Here is a 22,874-nt window from a genome sequence, read left to right as displayed (position 1 = left end):
TGTATTGTCTGTAATGTCTTTGAGATGTTTGCCTTTTCGATTAGTGGTAGAATTATATTTAACAGTTTGTGCTTATCAGTTTTGGAAGTGTATGCTGAGAAGATGTGGAAGCCAATCCTGAGATGGCCCCTGTATATGTTTCCTACCTGAAGTTTATATCACGTGTAATTGTGTAATTTATTTTTACATTTACTAGGCTAAATAAGTAGAGGTGATAAACGAACTGAAGTTCACTGCATACCACTTGTAAGATGGTTTTAAAATGTCGATCCCATCTTGACCTGGTCTCCTTTTTCTGTGTGTGCTGGTGTATGTATGTTGCTGGGGTACATGTCCATAATCACACATATGAAGTTCAGAGGAGGACTTTGGATACTTTAGAGGGTCCTTATCACTCTTCCCTATTCCTTAGAGGCAGTATGTCTCACTAAAACTGGAACAAAAGTGGTGGCCCATGAGTCCCAGTGGTCCTCCTGTCTGCACCCTCCACAACAAAGGGATAAGGGGCATACACGGTATATATAGACACTCAAGACTTTTCTCTTAGTGGAAGTGTTTGGGGTTTGGACTCTTGTTCTCATGCTTTTCTGCACAGCTGCAACCCCATCCTCCTCTTGATTAATTTATACCATGTCATAAGAGCTCATTAGCAAGATCTATGTAGTCATGAACTGAGCCTCCTGTATAGGCTGTGAAAGCCTACAACCTCAGGTCCACAGTCACATGATTGGGCTTAGAAGTACGCAGGGCAGTACTGGGAAGTTGTTTGATAATGTAAACCTATGCAGACAGCTTAAGTGCACCCTTTTAGAATATCATCACTTGTAGCTAAACAAACTCCATTTTTTTTTTCTGGCCAAGAGACCGTGAGACTGCATGGAACCAGAAAAGTTGTCTGTCCCTGCTACTTTTCATAAACAGAACTTTGTACGGGCTAAGTAAGCCTTCTGCAACTGAGCTATACTCTTAGTTCCAACGTTTCTTATTTTAGCCTGAGTTTTGTGGTCAGTCGTGACATGTCAGTAACAGACTTTATAATACAGAGTACTGTATTATATCTGTGTGATAAAACTGTCATGGAAAACAAATGAACTAAGAAGGTTCCAGGCGAACCTAAGGATTAAAGCTCTCTTTGTAGAGTGAGGTTCTGTGGCTCTGTGGAAAAAATAAAAGATTTGCTTTTATAGAAGATACTAAAGGTTAATGACATTTAACCTCTTGTCCCAAACTACCGGCTATTCTCCAGTCTTGACAAGTGACTGAAAAGAAAATTTGTGAAGGATATATGTCTCAGTGAGATGAGATTTTAGTGAGCATATCGCTAGTAGCTTTTAGATGGTGGAGAATGAGGAAGAAGTTACTACTTTACCTCTTAGCTCATTCCCCAATTAAGAAGCATTCACACTGAGACTTCCTCTCCAGATGGCAGATCTGGCAGTCCTATGGCCACTGTAAGTGGGAATACCATTAGTTGAATATTTTTTTCTATGCTAAATTGAAGCATTCCAACAGCATTTTCTTTTGGAGAATAAATTCATTAGACTCCAAGGGTTTTGGCCAAGCTTCAGACAATAGGTAAGCATCCCTGAAGAAAGCGAGAGTCCTTATTCTCAGACATAGCCGGAAGCATATGTTCAGGGGCATGCTGCCTCACTGACTCAGGGAAGACCAAGGCAGTGGCAATCTCCAGGAAGTTGATGCTAAGACAACACTACCATTAACAGCAGTTAATGATTAGAGACTTTAGAAGTCGAGCCAGGCATGCCTTTAGTGTGTTTGACTTGGGAAAGATGCAACCCAATCATTATGGCTAGTTTATCACTTAAAATGGAAAGCATAATTAATTTTTAGTTTAAGTCTTTTTATGTCTTTTTTTGTAAAATTCCTACAAAAAATTTAATTCTCTGATCTTTTCCATTTAAATTGGAGTTTAAATAATTCTGCAAACTACTTCAAACTGTGTTTTTTACACACATGTGCTTTGGAAATGCGCTTTGGAAATGTATATATTACAAAAAATCACCAAAGTACTGGAAAAATTGATCCATAAGATTCCACTTTGCACATAGCCTCCAAGATGATTTTTCTTAATGAAAGCATTGTGCCCCCATCCCCACCACACAGTGTGCTATGTGTCCTTCCCTTTTCTCAGTGTCTGACATAGTGCATTACTGAACTTCATCCAAAACCCCTAGAATATGCATACAGGATATATAAACAGGCATATAACTTTTCATATTTCTGGGCACTTCAGATCTATGTTGAACCCCACATCTATGATCCACATCTCTGATCTACAAACCAGAGATGCTATTTTTTTTACTTTATAAATAATACCAATCAAAATTTCTACTCCCTCCCGCTCCCACACACTCCTTAATTCTGAGAGAGGGCAAGGTACCCTGCCCTGTGGGAAGTCAAGGCCCTCCCCACTACATTCAGGCTTAGGAAGGTATGCATCCAAATAGAATAGGATCCCAAAAAGGCAGTACATGCAGTAGAGACAAATCCCAGTGCCATTATCATTGGTTTCTCAGTCAGCCCTCATTGTCAGCCACATTCAGAGGGTTCTTTTTGATCCCATGCTTGTTCAGTCCCAGTTCAGCTTGATTTGGTGAGCTCCCATTAGATCAGGCACACTGTCTCAGTGGGTGGATCAACCCCTCATGGTCCTAACTTCCTTGCTCATCTTCTCCTTCCTCCTTCTGTTTTTCAACTAGACCTTGGGAGTTCAGTCCAGTGCTCCGATGTGGGTTTCTGTCTCTATCTCCATCTGTTGCCAGACGAAGGTTCTATGGTGATATTCAAGATAGTCACCAGTCTGACTATGGGTCAAGGCTAGTCCAGGCATCCTCTCCTCCACTGCCCAGGGTCCTAGCTGGGGTCATCCCCATGGACTCCTGGGAATCCCTCTAGAGCCAAGTCTCTTGCCAACCCCAAAATGGCTCCCTCAATTAAGATATCTCTTTCTCTGCTCCCATATCCGTCATTCTTCCATCTCAACCATCCCACTCCCGCAAGCTCTCCCCTTCTCCCCTCTCTTCCCCCCTCCCCTCCCCGCCATGCTCCCAACTTTTACCCCGCGATCTTGTCTGCTTCCAATTTCCAGGAGGATCTATATATGTTTTTCTTTGGGTTCACCTTATTACTTAGCTTCTCTAGGATCACAAACCATAGGCTCAATGTCCTTTGTTTATGGCTAGAATCCACTAAAGAGTAAGTGCATACTATATTCATAGTGGGACTTATCTGTATGGTAGTCAATACCAATTTTAGTTGTAACAACTGCCTTGATGTTTTGAAATACCCTTTCAAGAACCAAGCATAAGGGAAGGTGGTAGCAGAAGAATAGGCAGAGGAAGTCCAAAAGGAAAAGAAGAAGGGAAAAGAGGAAGAGAAGGAAGGGCTTTTTCCATGGTGAAAGGTTTATTTTCTCTACTTCTAAAACACTTTCTAATGAGCAGCGACTGTGTTTTCTCAGTGAGGCATTGGAGGCTGATTTGTCAGAACTCAACCACTCACTATTGGGAAGCTCCACTGGGGGCCATAGCCTGATTTCTTCAAATGGCAATATTGATCCTTTCTTCTTGAATACAGGTAGAGATAATTACAAATTAATCAAAATGATTAATCTCTGAAATCCTTCAGCCTATGAATCACTTTTACAGATGTCAGTGGGCAGCCTGGGGGGAACTATTTTGGGTCATGTTTTATCCGATGCTAAAAATAATCAGGAAGTTAGAAACTCGAATTACACTCACCTAAAATATTGCACTACTTCTGGGTTTAGAGTATTGGTAACATCCACAGACTTCCTCCTTGCACACAGGAGACATTAATAAAATATTAATTTGCTACTGTAAATAATAGTAACCCCCTGTGTCTTATCGGATCACCAGGGATTAAAGTTAGTATTTAACAACAATGCTACTCTCAGAAAGTGTACAAACTCATGGAAATTGAACAGTGAACTACTGAACCACCCCTGGGTCAAGAAAGAAATAAAGAAAGAAATTAAAGACTTCCTAGATTCAACGAAAATGAAGGCACGACATGTCCAAACCTGTGGGGCACTTTGAAAGCAGTGCTAAGAGAAAAGTTCATAGCACTAAGTGCCCACATAAAGAAAATGGGAAAAGCTTACATTAGAGACTTAACAGCACACCTGAAAGCTCTAGAACAGAAAGAAACAGACTCACCCAGGAGGAGCAAATTGAGGAAATCACCAAAATAGAAACAAAGAAAATAATATAAAGAATCAATGAAACAAAGAGCTTGTTTTTTGAGAAAATTAACAAGATAAACAAACCCTTATCCAAACTAATCAAAAGGCAGAGAGAGAACATGCAAATGAACAAGATTAGAAATGAAAGGGGGGACATAACAACAGACACTGAGGAAATTCAGAGAATCATTAGGCCATACTACAAAAACCTGTACTCCACAAATTTGGAAAATGTAAAATAAATGGACAATATTTTAAATATATACCATATACCAAAATTAAATCAAGATCAGGTGAGCAATTTAAACAGACCTATAAACTGAAAGGAAATAGAAGCTGTAATTAAAAACCTTCCAACCAAAAAAAGCCCAGGGCCCAATGGTTTTAGTTCAAAATTCTACCAGAACTTCCAAGAAGAGCTAATACCTATACTCCTCAAAGTATTCCATGTAATAGAAACAGAAAGGACATTGCCAAATTCTTTTTGTGAGGCTACAGTTACTCTGATACAAAAACCACATAAAGACTCAATAAGAAAGAGAACTAGAGACCAGTCTCACTCATGAACATGGATGCAGAAATGCTCAATAAAATACTGGCACACCGAATTTAGGAACACATCAAAAAAATCATCCACCATGATCAAGTCGGCTTCATCCCAAAGAAGCAGGGCTGGTTCAACATATGAAAATCTGTCACTGTAACCCATTATATAAATAAATTGAAAGGGGAAAAAACATATGATCATTTCATTAAATGCTTTAAAAAGCATTTGACAAAATCCAACACTCCTTCATGATAAAGGTTTTGGAGAGATCAGGGATACAAGCAACATATCTAAATATAATAAAAGCAATGTACAACAAGCCAACAGCCAACATCAAATTAAATGGAAAGAAACTCAAATCAACTTCACTAAAATCAAGAACAAGATAAGGCTGTCCACTCTCTCTATATCTCTGCAACATAGTTCTTGAAGTTTTAACACTAGCAATAAAACAATAAAAGGAGATCAAGGGGATCCAAATTAGAAAGGAAGTAGACAAATTTTTGTTATTTGCAGATGATATAATTGTGTATATAAGTGACCCCCCCAAAACTCTACCAGAGAATTCCTAAGCTGACAAATACCTTCAGTGATGTGGCAGAATACAAGATCAACTCAAAGAAAAAAATCAGTAGCCCTCTTATGCACAAATGATAAAGAAGTTGAAGGGAAATCAATGAAGCATTACCTTTCACAATAGCCACAGAAAACATAAAATATTTTGGGTAACACTAGCCAAAGAAGTGAAAGACCTATTTGACAAGAACTGTAAGTCTTTGAAGAAAGAAACTGAAAAAGATACCAGAAAATGGAAAGATCTCCTATGCTCTTGGATTTGTAGGATCAAAATAGTAAAAATGACAACCATACAAAAAGCAATCTATAGATTCAATACAATCTCCATCAAAATCTCAACACAATTCTTCACACACCATGAAAAAATAATAATCAACTTTATATGGAAAAAAAATCCAGGATAGCCAAAACAATCCTGCACAATAAAAGAACTTCCAGAGGCATCACCATCCCTGACATTAAACTCTATTACAGAACTACAGTAATGAAAACAGCTTAGTATTGGCATAAAAACAGAGAGGTTGGCCAATGGAATAGAATCAAAGACCCAGATATTAATCCACACACCTATCAACACTTGATTTTTTCCAAAAAAGTTAAAATTATAAAATGGAAAAAGAAAAGTATCTTTAACAAATGGTGCTGGCATAACTGGATGTCAACATGTAGAAGAATGAAAACAGATCCATATCTATCTCCATGCACAAATCTCAAGTCCAAATGAATTCAATACCTCATTATAAATCTGAGCACACTGAACCTGATAGAAGAGGAAGTGGGAATTAGCCTTCAGTGCATGGACACTAAATATAACCCCAGTAGCACAGACACTGAGAGCAACAATAAATAAATGGGAACTCCTTAAACTGAAAAGCTTCTGTAAAGCAAAGGACACAGTCAATAAGACGAAAAGGCAGCCTACTGAATGGGAAAAAAATCTTCATCAACCCCACATTTGACAAAGACTGATCACCAAAATATATAAAGAACTCAAGAAATTATAAACTAAAATTCTAAATAACCCAGTTTAAAAATGTGGTACCGAACTGAATAAAGAATTCTCAACAGAAGCATCTCAAATGGCCAAAAGGTACTTAAGGAAATGTTAAACATCCTTAGCTATCAAGGAAATGCAAATCAAAACAACTCTGAGATACCATTTTAAACCTGTCAGAATGTCTAAGATCAAAAACACTAATGATACCTTATGCTGAAGAGGATGTGAAGAAAGGAGAACACTCATTCATTGCTGGTGGGAATGCAAACTTGTACAACCACTTTGGAAATTGGTATGGCGGTTTCTCAGAAAATTGGGAAACAACTTATCTCAGGATTTAGAAACACCACTCTTTGGCATATACCTAAAAGATGCTCAATCTTACTACAAAAGCATTTGTTCAATGATGTTTATAGCAGCATTATTTGTAATAGCCAGAACCTGGAAACAACTGAGATGTCCCTCAACTAAAGAATGGATAAAGAAAATGTGGTACATTTACACATTAAAGTTACACATTTCACAGCCATGTTGACAGTTGCATGGCTGGGGCAGACTGAGGGGCCACTGGCAGTAAAAAACAATGACATCTTGAATTTTGTATAGAAATGGATAGAATTAGAAAACACCATCCTGATTGAGGTAGCCTAGACCCCAAAAGATGAATATAGTATGTACTCACTCATAAGTGGATACTAGCTATAAAGAAAGAACACTGAGCCTATATTTCACGATCCTAGAAAAGGTAAATAATAAGATGAACCCAAAGAAAAAAATATATATAGACCCACCTGGGAATTGGAAACAGACAGAATTGACTGGAGGATTGGGAGTATTGGGGTGTGGGGAGAGGGGAGTGGAGGAGGAGAGGATGGAGGGAGAGGAGAATTTGAGAGAATGGAAGGACAAAGATGAGAGATATCTTGATCGAGTGAGCCATTATAGGGTTAGCAGAACCCTGACTCTAGAGAAATTCCCAGGAATCCAAAAGGATGACCACACCTAGTACCCTGGGCAGTACAGGAGAGGGGTCCTGATCTTGACTTGCCTTGTAGTCAGATGATTACCTTAAATTCACTAGAGCCTTCATCCAGCAAATGATAGAGGCAGAGGCAGGGACCCACATCGGAGCACTGGACTGAACTCCCAAAGTCCAGTTGAATAGTGGAAGGAATGGGAATATGTACCAGGAGGTCGAGACCACAATGAGTTGACCCACTGAAACAGTTTATCTGAGCAAGAAGGAGCTCACCAACTCCAGCCAGATTGGGAAGAAACAAGCATAGGTCCTAACTAGTTTCTCTGAATGTGGTTGACAGTCATATGCCTGGGACAGACTGAGGGGCCACTGGCAGTGGCAACAGGATTTATCCCTACTGCATGTACTGGCTTTTTAGGATCCTCTTTTCTTTGGATGTATACCTTCCTCAGCCTAGTTATAGTACGGAGGGCCTTGGACCTTCTACTAGGCAATGTGCCTTACCCTCTCTGAGGATTAGATAGAGGTGTTGTGGGAGAGTGTGTGGAGGGAATGGGAGGAGAGGAGGGAGTGGAAGCTTGGATTGGTATTTTTTTTTAAAAAATCTAATAAAAAAATTTCAGAGAAAGAAAAAAAAGATTTAGGGAGTTCTAAAGGGAACCTGGGTGAGATTCAAGTAGTAAACAACTCAGAAGTCTCAGGGAGTCCTCAAAACTGATGAGATGTAAAATATCCTCTGCTCTCCGAGTTTATATAAGCAGCATGACTGCTCAGTAGACAGAGCAGTGGAGCTCCCGCAAAGAGGCTCAGACAAGCTACACTGCCTGAGATGACACTGTGCAGCTTCATGAGCAGTCCTTAAGTTGTACAATGAGATTCGGTGTTCCAGCTTTTGTGTCCCATTGCTCACGCTGTGGTGGGCTTTCAGGGATGTAGCTGCCTTTGAGCCCTGCTCCTGTAAATAAACCCAGTAAGTTCACTGGTTCACCAAGCTGATCTTTGGTGGTATCTTCTCTTTGGTCTTTGTTCTCCGTGTGAGGACTTTTGAAATGCATTTGTTAGCATCTCTCTGGGAAGACTGTCACCAAACAGTCTATCTCGTATAGCTATTTCTCATTGCTTCTCTCTTAAAGTCGTTCAGTCAGCGTATTGGTCTACTGTTATTTCTTCAACTATGCATTATGTTATGGTTTCCAAATAGCCAAGGGTTCCTGTTGGTTTGGATATTAATATAATTGTTAGTGTTTCCAAAGTTCATACATTGGAGCTTGCATTCTAGTGTTAGAATATAAAGGGAATAGGTGATATCCTTGGGAAATTATATGTCTCATCTATTCACCCCTTGTGAATAGAATTAAGATCATTACAAAAGAGACTTCTAGTGGCCTCTTGTAATGAAGACTCAGGAATGACAGCTTCTCTGAGGCTCAAGTACTTCCTGCATGCTGAAGCCTCTGGCATCTTGAGACCTTCCTGTTTTTAGGTCAAGGGAACCTTGTCTTGACAGATTTCTGGTTTCCCTCTTGAATTAGCATTGTGTAAACTTCTTCATTGACTCTGTGTCCTTAACTTGAAGCTGAATGCTCTATTACACCTTGTTTGTTTTGTTGTGAATATCATTCTCTGTTTCAACAGAACCTATCTGTATCCATAGTCTTATTCCCCCGAACCCAAATTCCAACAACAATGTATGACCCCTTTAGTATTCTGTTTTACCTTGTGGGGGGATAATTGGGTCTTCCAAATATGCAGTCAGGGTTTGATATTTTTTAAAATAACTTGCATTTTGGGTTGGTCATTTCTATAACTATTGCTTTTTTAAATGATAAGAAGAAGAAGAAACTAATCAGTACACACTGGTTTCTAGTCCTTATTGATTCTTTGGTGATTATATTCTGTGTCAAATATCTAAGTTCTAGAAAATAGTGTTTTCACTACACCCTATTTTGTTGGGTGAAATGGGGGGAAAGAATCACTCTATGAAGAGATTTTTCAGAATTCACTTCTCCCCCTAATTTAGTCTACTCCACAACATTTATCATAGGAAGAGTCCATTGCGACTGTGGATACAACAAGAAAGACTGATTTTGATGTCTTAAGAAAGTAATATCCATGCACAGCTGTCAATACCTTCAGAAATCATTTCATTCCTAAGGATAACATTTTTTTCTATTGTTCTTTGTGAGTTAGGGCATCATTTCACTACGATCCACAGATACAAACACGTCCAGAAGCTCAGTAGCATAACATCAGTAGGCATCAGCATTCACATTCCTGAGGCCAATAGGTTTAGAAATCCGTGCTCTTGGCTATGTTCTTCCACAGGTGGCATCAGCTGGATATTGGCTGAGCCAGGCTGGCCTTGGCTAGGGTGAGCCACACACCTGCAGTTCAGCTCATGCACTTATGTGTGCTGATGTGCTCGGTTTCTGACTCATTTTCCTCCTAGGGAGTCAAACCAGTTCAGGTTCATGTTGTTGTTGTTGCTCTGTTTTGCTTTGCTTTGAGGACAATGGCAGATGTCAAGAAGAAATAAACCTCAGTGTTCCAGCTCACTTCACTTCCTTGCAGCACAGAGGATGATATCATGATGGCCGAAAGCAAACTGCAAGACCATCCAGAAGCTGACTGATGGAGTGCTCCAAAATTACAATGGTAAAATCCTGGACACAGAAAGAAAGAGGATTTGTGGCCATGAATGTATCCAGTTATGACATTCATTCTGTACAAGGCTGTCTTAGTTAGGGTCCCTATTGCTGTGAAGAAATACCATGACCATCACAATCATGTATAGGAAAACTTTTCATTGGGGCTAGCTTACAGTTTAAGAGGTTTAGTCCATTACCTTAATGGTGGCATGCATGCAGGCAGACATGGTGCTAAAGAATGAGCTGAGAGTTCAACATCTTTATCTGCAAGCAGCAGGAAAAGAAGTCACTTGCGCTTCATAGCCCACCCCTTTATGACACACTTACTTCACTAGGCCGCACCTGCTAATAATACCACCCCTGTGGACAAAGTATTCAAATACATGAGTCTCTTGGGCCCATTCCTATTCAAGACACCACAAGGGTCAATTGTATTTAAAGGAATAGACACTGAATGTCCAGAGAGTAGGAAACATTTTCAGAAAACAGTGTTACTATGATATTTCCATTTGCAAGTCTTGTTCCAAATACGAAATCTGGACTGCTGTGCATGATTGGTATAAAAGCGCATCCAAAGATAACTACAAGTCTAACTAATTGATTTTCATTAAGGACTGAAATCACCTATGCTTTCTTGTTGGTTCTCTTTTCACAAGGGAGGAATGTGTTTTCTGATGGATTGACAAAGACAGTCAAAAGTAGATTGCTGCAGCCTGCGCAGCCTGGATAGCCAAGACTGGCGGAGGGGGGTGCAAGGATTGAGATACGGAGGCTTCTTTTCAGGTGGAAGAACAGCAACCTTTATTTTGCCCAGCAACCTTTTATATCTCTACTCCTTCTGTGGAAACCCACTGGCCAGAAAGAACACAAACATCCTTGTCAATTACAGACCACAAGGAAGTTCCCCTGCTGGTCAGGTGAAGTAAGGGCAACTAGATCACAACAACTCCCATTTTATTTTATAATACCTTACCTGTCATGGGGAATAGCTCTCTAATATTCTCTGTCTTAGATAGCATACTGCCCCCAAAGTATTGCCCATCCATGGCTACCCAGACACATAGCCCTAAACCAAGTATCCCCAGGACTGACAATGCCGAGGAGCCAGACCAACACTGCAACCACTTAGCATGCACTAACTGGGTGGTAAAATCAACAAAAGCAGTATTCCAAACCCCTCTCATATGACGGTTGAGTTTCATAACAGTAGCAGAAGCATGCAATACAGTGCCATGAGTAACACATATAACATGATTAACTGTTGAAAAGTCCAAAGATAGTCTACTTGCTCCTGAACCAGAGCTACTTGTTGGTTTAAGGTCAATATGCCCAATTGAATATGTCCAAAGCTTTGCTGACTCTTTTCAGCAAGCTGGCTGACAGTCTCAGCCGTCTGCACAGTCTGTGAGAGAGCAAGTCCGGCAGCAGTAGCTGTGGTGGCAAAGCTCTGCTCCAGCTGCCTTCTGGCCCCAGTGCACTCACTCTGGGTCCAAACTGCTGCATGGAGTAGAACAGAACTCAGGGAAGCAGGCTCCCTGCTCCTGCTCCGGAACCATTGAAGGGGCCCCACATTAACAATGTTTTAGGGAGTTTGGGTGTCCTCAACCTGTCTGGCTACTTCCTGCTGAGCAGGGGTGCTGCATTCTTGGGAGTATTTTACATCAACATTTCAGGGTGTCTCAGTGATTCAAACCATATAGATTTGCAATGAATCCACAGGTTCTCATCCTCTGTGGAGACAAAAGCTGAACTTCTTTTCCAGAGCATGAAATCCTTAGGTCTGTATTTTAAAGTCAAATACCTTTCCTAACAGTTGCCAGACCAAATGTCTTTCTCCAGTCCAGAGCACAAAAGACAACACAATCAACACAATAACATAAATCTCTACACATTCTATCTTTTGAGGCCTCAATTCATCCTCCTGTCTCCTCTCTATTGTTTCCCTACTGGTCAATCTTTCAGAGGGCATCTCAGAGTGTCTCTGGGGATTAATAAACACATACTCATTTTAATCTGATTTGGCTTGTTCCCAGTTTGGAACATTTAAAGCCCCTCCTGTACAAAATCTTTGGCTGTCTTCCTTGTTACTTCCGTGCCTTGTTCCTTTAAGAGTTTCAGTTACTTTTTGAGGCCTTTCAATTCACCCTCCCGCCTCTTTATACTTGCTTATCTTTTGGAGGATGTCCCTCAGAGTTATCTCTGGTGATGAAAAATAAAAACACTTTGCCTTCCCCAATAGGCTCTTCGATTTAGCCTGCAGCTGGAGCGACCCGTTCACGTATCCCCACTTTCCAGATCTCGGTTGGAACCTCCACTTGCTGTGGCCAGTGCAGCCTGGATGGCCAAGACTGGCCTGGGGTGCCGGGATTGAGACACGGAGGCTTCTTTTCAGGTGGAAGAACAGCAACCTTTATTTTGCTCAGCAACCTTTTATACTTGTACTCCTTCTGTGGAGACCCACCGCCCAGAAAGAACACAAACATCCTTGTCAATTACAGACCACAAGGAAGTTCCCCTGCCGGTCAGGGGGAGAGAGGGCAACTAGATCACAACAGTAGATAACAATAATAGTTGAGGAGCTCCTTGGTATGCTAAAAATATTTGGATTGGATATTTCCAAAGGCCTCTTTGCAAAGTATGTAAATTGATCCTAATAAAGGAGTTATTAAATACGTTAAACTTAGAGTATCTTTAATATTGCTTTAATTATTATTAGTTTATTTTATTTTCAATTAGTTATTGATTATTATTTTAATATATTATTATATTAATAAATTTCTACTTGTATTCACATGCATTTAATCCCAGTACTCAGGAGGCAGATGCAAGTGGATCTTTATGCGTTCGAGGCCAATCTGATCTACAAGAGTTAGTTCCAGGACAGGCATCAAAGTTACACAGAGAAACCCTGTCTTGAAAAAAACAAAAAACAAGCAAGCAAGCAAGCAAATAAACAAATAATAAAAACCATTATAGTCAGTAAAAGGAAATAATTTAGTAGTAGAACTTTGAAATGCTTTCTTAAAAAAAATGATTTTATTGGCGCTGAGGAGATGACTCAGAAGTTAATAACAGTTACTGCTCGTTCAGATGATCTGGGTTCAGTTCCCAACATCTACATAGCAGTTCACAACTGTGTATAAATTCAGTGTCAGTCAATCCAATGACTTCCCCTGGCCCTCAGAGGCACTGCACAAGCATATGGTGAAAAGACATACATACAGTCATTCGTGCAAAAAAAATAAATGTATTTTTTAAAAGGAATGTTTTTATTCTTCATTAAATTTAAAGCTTTTAGAAAGGAGAGCAAATTGGATACCATAAATCACTGTCCTAGTAAGCCATAGCGCATAAAAGAGGCTGTCATTATTGTTCTCGAAAAGTGTATATTTATGATTTTGAGCTATTATGTTAAAGTCTAAACTATTTTGCAGTTATCTAGGTTTGTTGTTGAATTTCATTTACAATGAATCCATAAATGAGTCATATTTTGGTACATAATATCATACAGTGACAATATGTTGGATAAACAGGGCACAGATACTAGCAAATGTGCAAAATATATTTTCATTTTATTCTTAAAATTAAATATAATTTTAACGTCTGGAATTTTAAATATTTTTATTCTGTTTTTGAAGTTTTCATATAGTGTTTTCTTTTTTTCTCATATCTTTCCTCTTTATGAATTTCTGTAGGATCGCGCCCCACCTTCTTACCCACCCAATGATGTATTTTTTTTTCTGGATTTTATTTTATGTTTATTTTTTTAAAACAATCTTTTTTATTTTACATACTAATCCATTCTCTCTCTCCTCTTCTACTTCTCCCGCCTTTCCCCCACCCCACCCCATCCATTCCTCAGAAAAGGTGAGGCCTCCTATGGGAAGTCAACAAAGCCTGTCTCATAACTTGAGGCAAGACCAAGGCCCTCCTCACTGTATATAGGCTAAGCAAGGTCTCCCTTCATAGGGAATGGGCTCCAAAAATCAGTTTATGTTCTGGGGATAAATACTGGTTTCACAGTCATTGGCCCCACAATTTGCCCAAGCCACACAACTGTCACCCACATTCAGAGGGCCTAGTTTGATCCTGTGCAGACTGGTTAATCTCGAGTCAATGAGCTTTCACTAGCTTGGGTCAGCTGTTTCATGATGGTTTCCCCATCATGGTCTTGGCCCCTTTGCTCCTTATTGTTCCTCCTTCTCTACACTCTGGACTCCACGAGCTTGGCCCAGTGCTTAGCTGTGGATCTCTGCATCTGCTTCCATCAGGTACTGGATGAAGGTTCTATGATGACAGTTAAGACAGTCATCAGTCTGCTTACATGGAAAGAGCAGTTCAGGCACCCTCTCCACTATTGCTTAGATTCTTGGGGTTACTCTAACCAAGGAAGTGAAAGATCTATTTGACAAGAACTTTAAGTCTTTGAAGAAAGAAATTGAAGAGGATACCAGAAAATGGAAGGATCTTCCTTGCTCTTGGATTGGGAGGATCAATATAGTAAAAATGGCAATTCTACCAAAAGCAATCTATAGATTCAATGCAATCCCCAACAAAATTCTTCACAGACCTTGAGAGAACAACTTTATACTATTTGTGGCTATCGTGAAAGATGATGTTTCTCTGATTTCCCTCTCTGCTTCTTTGTTCTTTGTGTATAGGAGGGCAACTGATTTTTTGGAGTTGATCTTGTATCCTGCCACATTACTAAAGGTGTTTATCAGCTGTAGGAGTTCTTTGGTAGAGTTTTTTGGGTCGCTTATGTACACTATCATGTCATCTGCAAATAACGAAAGTTTGACTTTTTCCTCTCACCAAGGACCCTTCTGTAATATTGCATATGTACATGTGTGTTAACTAAAGATAAAATATGGCTTTCTAGAACTGAAACAATTGCAGATGTTTTCAATACAGTGATAAAATAGATACTATGTATATGAAGTTCAGATGTACATCAGATACTAGCAAATAATTAAAAATTTTTAATTTTCACAAACTTAGATATAAAAGGAAATGCATTTCACCTACAAATAATTACAAATTAATTTAAATAACTTTATAAAATTTACTGTGTTTGAAAACTATGTCATCGTTAGGTATACTGGATTTTAGAATGGGGTGGATATTTATTTTATTTTTGAGGATTTATTATAATTATAAACACTTCTCCCTTCAAACCTTCCCATAGCACCTCCCAACTCTCCTTCAAATTCATGTCTTCTCATTTCATTGACTGTTATTGCATGCATAGGTATATTTTTATATACATAAATATTCCTAAATAAACCCTGTTGAGACCATATATTGTTATGTCTATGAATGTTTTTAGGGTGATCATTGGGCACAGGAGAGCCAATTGGTGTGCTCTTCTCTGGGAAGGAGTACCTCTGCTCCAAACTTTTCTCAGTTGCCAATAGTTGTTTGGTGGGATTGAGACTTCATGGGGTTTTCCCCATGTCATTTGTTATGTTCGTTCATATCCTGCTTGTTCAGCTCCAGTTGGAGCAGTTATACTGGGGAGACATTATGGGTATAGCTTCTAATGGTACGAGGTGGCACAATATTACAGCAAAGCCCCTGATAACTCTCTGGCTCTTACAATCTAAAGCAGGTTTCTTTATGCAATGTTTCTTACATGCATATTATTGGATCACACAAACCTTCACTTCTTTATGGTCCCCAACCCTCTATTGCTCACCCGCATTTAAGCCCTTCCACCCCAGTGTCTCCCTTTTACTTTCAAACCTCATGTGTTTTATTATTTTCTTTACTTCTCTCTCCAAAAATCATTTTTATTTTCATTTTCTCATTTTTTTTCTAGTTCTTGCATCTACCACTTCCACACCAACTTTGAAAAATATATTCTTCTATTGGAACACAATTGCTGCATGTGACATCAAGTAGTGTTTGATTAAGGGGGGAGTTCTAGTTAATAAACATGCAATATATAGAAAGTGAATATACTTGAAGGTGAAATGTGTGTCCTGCGTTAATATGAGGAGTGTGTTTTCATGGAAATGAACCTTTTCCAGATAAAGAGAACTCCAGTAATGAATACCTTGAGTGTAGTAGAGGGCAGTTTTCTTCTCACACTCATGCAGAACCATGACTATTGCATGTTTTTTCATGTGTAGGACACTGATTCCACTGCCAAGCTATGCAGAGAGAGAAAAAGGATTAGTCTATATGTCCAATTGATTTTGCCTCTCTTGTGGAGTGTGTCAAATAAATTGCATTTTTCCTGAGCTTATTTAGACGGAGCATTATCCTGCTGTGTTCCGTTGGATCCTGTACAGATTTGTGATTGCTGAATTGTAACACTAATCATAATAATTATCTATGTAATAAATTCACAATATGAATTGTTACAGATGGTCACATTTTCTATCAGAGAGCAATCAAGCCTATTTGTACAATCTACTTGCTCCTGGATAAAACAAAGAGCAACATGCAAGTTTCTGTATGTTCATCACACATTATAAGTGGCAATTTAGGGCTAGTGCATCAGGGAAAATGAGAGATGATAAGCCAGAGTGCTAAAGAACTTTCAAAGAGAGCGTATTTGGATTTCACTATTAGTTTTACAGATATTATCATTCTATATCCGATTAAATACTAAAGAGTTGTTTTCACACAGTGAGCAATTCCTTTTCTCTATCTAAAATCTGAAACTCATTTTGACAGTGGAGGAGAGGCAAATGAATTATAATTCAATATATTAGCAGAGTAAATAGAAGGTACTGAAATAGAATGTGGTGCATATTGGTGACCTAAACAAAGATGGTCCTCAGGCATTGTCTACAAGTAGAAGTAATTTGGCTTCTCTGGCCCTTTATCCAGTACCATGTGACTTTAGTTAAGGAGCTGAATCTGGTTGCCTCTACAGTGTAGTAAAAACTATGGCATTACAGAGCTTCTTTACCTGTATTTCCTTGTTGCTGACTTTGAGACTTGACTCAACTTTTCTTACCAACATTTTTTCTGGCAGTGCCAAAATTTCATTACAGTAAAGGGAATATTATTTCTCCTCCAACCTTCATTTAATATTTCATCTCAATAAAAGCAGACTTTTTCCTTATGATGGCAAACACACAGAGGAATCCACAAAAGTAGGCTAGCAACTCTAGCTGACTGTTCTGTGTTATATATCTTGTATATACATATGAAATAATGCGAATATTCATATTTATCTATTACCTCTGCATATTTATTTCTGTATTTAAGTACATGTATGATGACATTTAAGCATATATACAACTGTACACATTTACAAACTCCTGTTAATCTTCTGTATATCTGTGTCTCTGTTTTTATATAGCTCTATCTAGCAAAATGTAAGATTGTGTTATATGTGTCTGCTTTCATTTTTTTCAGTGCTAAGAGGATAAACGAAGCACGTTAGGAAAGTTCTCTACTATTGACATATGTCCCAAGATCATATTTGTGGTGTGAGAGGTTTTTTTGTTCTCTTTTTATTGTTTTTATTGAGCTATACATTTTTCTCTGCTCCCCTTCTACCCTCTCCCATGGTCCCCATGCTTCCAATTTACTCAGGAGCTCCTCTCTTTTTCTACTTTCCATATAGATTAGATCCATGCATGTCTCTCTTAGCGTCCTCTTTGTTGTCTAGGTTCTTTGGGAATTGTGAATTGTAGGTTAATTTTTCTTTGTTCTATGACTAAAAGCAACTTATGAGTGAGTCCATATAATATTTGTCTTTCTGGGTCTGGGTTACCTCATTCAATATGTTTTCTAGACCCATCTATTTGCCTGCAAATTTAAGATGTCATTAATCTTTTTATCTGCTGTGTAACTGGATCTTCATTTTGTAACTGGATCACATTTTCTTTATCCATTCTTCAGTCGAGGGGCATTGAGGTTATTTCCCGGTTCTGGCTATGACAAACAATGCTGCTATGAGCATAGATGTGCAAGTGTCCTTGTGGTATGATTGAGTATCCTTTGAGTATATAACCAAAAGTGGTATTACTGGTCTTGAGGTAGGTTGTTTGCTAATTTTCTGAGAAACTGCCATACTGATATCCAAAGCGTCTGTACCAGTTTGCACTCCCACCAGCAATGGAGGAGTATACACTTTACCCCATATCCTCTCTAGCATAAGTTGTCATCAGTGTTCTTATCTTGGATATTCTTATTGGTATAGGATGGAATCTCAGAGTTGTGATTTGCATTTCTCTGATGGCTAAGGGCATTGAGCACTTCCTTAAGCATCTCTCAGACATTTTAGATTCCATTGATGAGAGTTTTCTGTTTAGGTCTGTATCTCATATTTTTATTGGATTATTTGTTCTTATGATGACCAGTTTATTGAGTTCTTTATATATTTTGGAGATCAGTCCTCAGTCCAATGTGGGGTTGGTGAAAATCTTGTCTGTTTCTGTTTGGTGCAGTATTGTTTTGTTAACTGTGTTTATTTGGTATACAGAAGCTTTTCGGTTTCATGAGGTTCCATTTATTAATTATATATCTCAGTGTCTGTGCTACTGGGTTTATATTTCAGAAGATGTCTTTTGTGCCAGCGCATTCAAGCATACTTCCTACTTTGTCTTCTATGAGGTTCAGTGTGATTGGTTTTATGTTGAGGTCTTTGGGCTTGAGTTTTGTGCATGGTGATAGATAATGGGTCTATTTTCATTCTTCTACATGTTGATATCCAGTTAGGCCAGCACCATTTGTTGAATATGCTTTCTTTTCTCCATTTTATGTTTTTAGCTTCTTTGTCAATAATTAGGTGTTCAGAGGTATGTGGATTAATATCTGGGTCTTTGATTCAATTCCATTGGTCTTCCTGTCTGTTCTTATGCCAATACCAAACTGTTTTCAGTACTGTAGTTCCGTGGTTGAGTTTGAAGTCAGGGACTGTGATGCCTCCAGAAGTTCTTTTATTATCCTGGGCTTTTTACTTTTCAGTTTGAAGTTGAGTACTATTTTTTACAGGTCTGTGAAGAATTTACTGGGATTTTCATAGACATTGCTTTGAATGTATCGATTGGTTTAGGTAAGATTGCCATTTTTACTATGTTTATTCTACCTACCCAAGAGCATGAGAGAGCTTTCATTTTCTGGTGTCTTCTTCAATTTCTTTTCAATGATTTAAAGTTCTTGTCATAAAGTTCCTCCACTTGTTTGATTATTGTTACTCTGAGATATTTTATGCTATTTGTGGATATTGTGAAGGGTGGTGTTTCTCTGATTTTTTTCTCAGTACATTTATTATTTGTATAAAAGAGAGCTACTGATTTTTTTTGAGTTAATCTTGTATCCTGCTATATTACTGAAATTGTTTATATGTTGTAGAAGTAGAATTTCTTGCTCCATTTTTTGGGGTCGCTAATGTAAACTATCATATCATCAGCAAATAGTGAGAGTCTAACTTCTTCTTTTCTGATTTGTATCCCCTTTGATTTTCTTTTATTGTCTTACTCTAGCTAGAACTCCAAAACTATATTGAATAGATGTCGAGAGAGTGGACAACCTTGTCTTGTTCCTGATACCAGCGAGATCGTTGTGAATTTCTCTACCCAAGAACATGAGAGATATTTTCAGTTTCTGGTGTCTTCTTCAATTTATTTCTTCAAAGATTTGAAGTTTTTGTCATTCAGGTCTTCCACTTGTTTAGTTAGAATTACTCCAGGATATTTTGTGCTCTTTGTGGCTATAGTAAAGAGTGATGTTTCTCTGATTTCTTTCAGCATGGGGATTTTTTTCTAGTTCCATTAAGTCATTATTTTTTAGATACTGAAGATTTCTACTGATCCATGTGGTTATATACTGTACTATCTGCATTGTATTTTGAGAAGTATTTATTTGAAGTATCAGTAGTATAATTGTTTTTCTATTAGATGTTTCATATATACTAACTTAAATGTCAAAAACTTAACTGTATCGACAGTCAACAATTATGTGACTTGAAATCTGAGGACACTAGATTCTTTTCAGAAGGTAAACACATAAACTTTCTGTTAAATCTTAACTGATCATTCATTTGCTTCCCATTTCTATTCTTACATAAAGCTTTCGAAAGCAAATGTAGTCAATAGGCTTTTTATCTCTAAGTTTGACTTGTTTCTATTTCTCAAAGTCTTGATTTCCTCCTTTTTATTGTAAACAATAAATACTTAAAATTCTCAGCTTTCTAATTTTTAAACCAAAGTGTCAGAAACATTCTTTTGGAAGAATAAGAAGATATCATTACATTTAAAATATGATAATAAATAACAAAGATAATAGACTTTTGTTTCATTAATGCTTCATAGTAAGCTAAATGATTTTAAAATGTTTAATAATTTACTTTTAATATTTTTTCTAGATATCAAAGCCTGCCTATTGTAGTATCTAGCATATAGATACATTCTTGGAAAGTCCAAATCTATATTTTTTTTAACTTTCTGGCTTCAAATGTGTACAGTTTCCAAAGAACATTATTTTTAGTCCAAGTTACATATTCATTTCTGTAAATTTCAGGAATTAAAGCTACAGTAACTCCATTTTTTTGTTTCCTCACACATTTTCTGTTCTGTGTTCTCTGTAGATTACTTGCAGTTGTTACAATCTTATATAGATAGTACAAATTTCACTTCCATTTTCAGAGTAGGAAGTGGAGAATTAATGCCTTTACTTAATTTGCCCTACCCATGTCATAAAAATAGACAAAAGCATCTGTCGTCTCAGGCCAAGGGCAGAGATCTTCTGCATAGTTACTTTCAATAAAGTATTTAATTATACTTTATAGTCATGGATCTATGTCTACAACATACAATTTGTTATTACAGGTTAAACTTACCAGCATGCAAGCATAGAATTGAATTTGTCAATGATGCATTGATGTATTAATAACAAAGGTAAGAACATGGTAAAGGTCTTTGAAAGACCATTTCAAAAGATGGGTATATAAAAGTCCTTAAAACAGTTAAATGTAAGGTGTTGGGAGGTAGCTCAGAAAGCAGAGCTTTCCATGACCCATGAGAACTTAAGTTCAATCTCTTGAATCCGTTTGAAAGAGCCAAACATTGTGCTGCATGCATGTAATCCCAGGTCTAGGTCATTAATTACAAAAGAATCTCTGGTGTTATTGGCCAGACAGTTCAACAAAAAATAAGTGAGTTCTTGTTCCAGTGGAAGACCCAATTATAAAATAATGTGGTGGGGATAGAAGAGGGTTTACAATATTGACCTTGTGTTTCCACATACCCTTATACACACGTGCATGCACATGTGAGCACACAATAATAAACAAAAGGCTAAGGGCATAACTGGTAGAACAGTAGAAATGACATCCTGTGGGTTACCTGGCCTAATGCACATCACTCACCTCTTTACCTGATGACAATAAGTGAATACGTAGCTTCTGAGTTCTGAGACTTTAATACTAGAAGACAAATAAAATGCTTTCTTTCTTGATGAAATAGTCCTTGCATGCGGTTCACAGACAGTTTTCTGTTCCTTCTTCATCTATTTGCCTGTACTGGTGATTTTCCTTTGTAGAATTACCAACTCCAATTCCTGACATCTTTTTTTTTTTGTATCTGTGTGACCATGAAGTCATTCAAACCCTGATGTTTTATTATCTTTCATTATTTCCACATAAACCATACTCTTGGTAGCAGTCGGGGTGAGGAACAGAAGCACTCCTTTCTGGTATTGTCTACAGCAGCCTGAGAAATTGTGTTTGAGACCTCTATTCAGGCCAAGCCAGGGTTCTTGACTCCACAGTAGAAAATATTTTTAAGAGAAAACAGTACAAAGCAGACTTGGTGTTTACTTCGAGCTTTTACAATAGGTTGAAGCATGAGGGTTAATAGAAAGAGAGGCACACAGGGGAATAAACACAGGTAAGCATGGGTGTGTGCTGACAGACTCATGCTCATCTCTGCAGAAGCCAGGTGCACAGTGTTGCTGCTTTCTAAATTATATTGTTTATAGGGTTCTGTCAATACCCCCCTCCCCGCTCTCTAGCTTTTAGATAAGTGAGATCTTAGAGTGGTTTTGGAGGCGATTTGGGTAGGATTACCTCCGATATAATAAAGTCAGGGTAACAAGGCATGCGCATGGTGGTTAACACATACTTTTGCTTTATGGGTTCTTGAAAATTAGAGGATTTAGAGGTGGGAAAGAAGAAAATCCTTAATTGATCACATGTTATGCCTTAAATATGCTTCCTGGCTATTTTAACATTGATACTTGAAACCTATATATAAAAGTATTCCTATCTTTCTGTAGGCTGATTTGTTAATTTGTTGATTGTACTAGAATCTTGACTCATACCTTGAAAAAGACTTCATCTAGATTCCAGAGTAAGGTCTCGCTTGACTCCTCATTGTCCCTTAGTTTACTTGTCTTTCTATCTTGTCCTGTTGTGATACCGCACTCTACACCAAATCAGTATTAGTTTATTAGACATTAGCTTAATATTCCTCCTTAGCATACACCCGTGCAGATGCAGCTTCTGCTTTTAAAAATAAAAAAAAATGTGTGTTCATTGCTACTTTGAATGTTTATTATGCTCTGGTTTTCTATCTTATACTCTTGAAATAAGCAAGAATCTTTAACAGTGCTTTAGATCTAGCTGAAAGGTACCAATATCTTGGCCTTTCATCTACTCTTACATGATTCCTCTTTCATAGTCCACTGGCATTCTGATAAGAGAGTGCCCTTCCTCCTCTGATCTCCATTTAGGAAAGCCTTTCATTCACTGTGGTTCATAATAAACCAGGACAGAGACAGTTTGGACAAGCTTAGGGATAGTGTGCCCTACTTGCTGAGTGTACGGCTCTAAAATCTCCAGTACTGTGAGTTTACCATCAGTGGTTGATTCTAGACAAAACAATAGACTAATTTCAGACATATGAATTGATTTTAAATATGTTGAAGCTCTTTTATGT

The sequence above is a fragment of the Myodes glareolus genome, chromosome 20 (assembly GCF_982192425.1).
Source record: "Myodes glareolus chromosome 20, mMyoGla1.1, whole genome shotgun sequence".
Classification (NCBI taxonomy): Eukaryota; Metazoa; Chordata; class Mammalia; order Rodentia; family Cricetidae; genus Myodes; species Myodes glareolus.
The sequence above is the reverse complement of the archived record's forward strand: the minus strand, read 5'-3'. Positions refer to the sequence as shown.